Source organism: Elephantulus edwardii, unplaced genomic scaffold (assembly GCF_000299155.1).
Source record: "Elephantulus edwardii isolate Elephantulus edwardi_28Jun2011 unplaced genomic scaffold, EleEdw1.0 scaffold00032, whole genome shotgun sequence".
NCBI classification, from domain to species: domain Eukaryota; kingdom Metazoa; phylum Chordata; class Mammalia; order Macroscelidea; family Macroscelididae; genus Elephantulus; species Elephantulus edwardii.
In genome coordinates, this window is record NW_006399782.1 from 1,476,267 (window position 1) to 1,477,696 (window position 1,430).

A 1,430-nucleotide genomic window follows, 5' to 3' on the forward strand; every position below is an offset into this window, starting at 1 on the left:
AAAAAAAAAAAAAAAATTATTTTCTATTGCCTTACTTACAAAGTTTGTATACATTGTTTTTGGCACCAGATTTAGATTTGTCTCCTTTCCTTTACTCCCCTCTCCCTCCACCCATCAAATTATGCCATGATTAACCCTCCCCCCCTCCCATCCTCACCCCTCTGCTCCCACCCTCCCCCTTTTGGATCCTTATACACGTTCTACAATAATGATCATATACAATATTTGTCCTTATGGGACTCTGTTCACTTAGCATAATGCTCTCCAGTCCTTCCCAAGTGAGGTAATAATTTACTAAGTCATTCCTCCTACGTGCTGTGTAGTATTCCATCATGTGAAAGTACTATACTTTCTCAGTCCATTCATTTGTGGTTGGGCATCTGGGCTGTTTCCATGTTCTTGCTATGTTGAATAACGCTGCTATAAACATTGATGTACAAGTCTCCTTTTGTGCTTCAGTTCTCATTTTCTCTGGGTATATTCCAAATAGTGGAATAGCAGAGTCATATGGAATTTCTCTGTTCAGCTTTTAGAGGAAACACCAAACTGCCTTCCAGAGTTGATTGTACCATTTTATAATCCCACCAACAATGTTTACAAGTTCCTATCTCTCCACATCCCCTACAACATTTATTACTTGCTCCTCTGCTAAACTTTGCCATTGCTACTGGGGTTTCTCATTGTGGTTTAACTTTAGAAGGCCTAGTTTACAGTATAAAATGACTGCCAAATACAGCCAGAAATGCACAATCTGAAGAGGATAAAATTGATGAATGGGACCTTCTAAAGATTAAATTCTCTGTGTTCAAAACCTTTTTTAAACAGGATGAAAAGAAAACCTACCAACTGGGAACTAACATTTGGCTGTACCATCACAGACAAGGGTTTCCTAGCAAAAGTTTACAGAATACTCCTGGGGACCTCCCAAAGAAAAAGACAGGTAATCCAATTATAAAATGAGAAAAATAAATGGAAGGACTTTTCACAGAGGAAGACATTCAGATGGCCAACAGACACACAAAGAAATGCTCAAAATCGCTGGCAATAAGAGAGATGCAACTCGAAACCACCTTGTAGAACACTTTTAACTGGGTTTCAGGATCTATATAGAAGGCTATGTTAAGCATCCCAAACTCACTGCCATCCAGTTGGAATCAGCTCATAGGTCACCCTCCAATGGGTTTTCTGAGGATGCAAATGGCACGGGAGAACATTGTCCATGTTTCTCCCAAAGACCTGCTGCTGGTGGCTCCTATCTTACCACCAGAGAGGTGCTGCGTCTGCATCAGTGGTGCAACTCCCTATGGACAGACTAGCTCAGCGGATCTCCCCAAAGGCTCTGGGATATGGACTACTTTTAGCCAAGCTGAGTTAGAAATTCAAACAGTAGAAATGATACCTGATCTGGCTTCTAGGACTAACATAAAGGC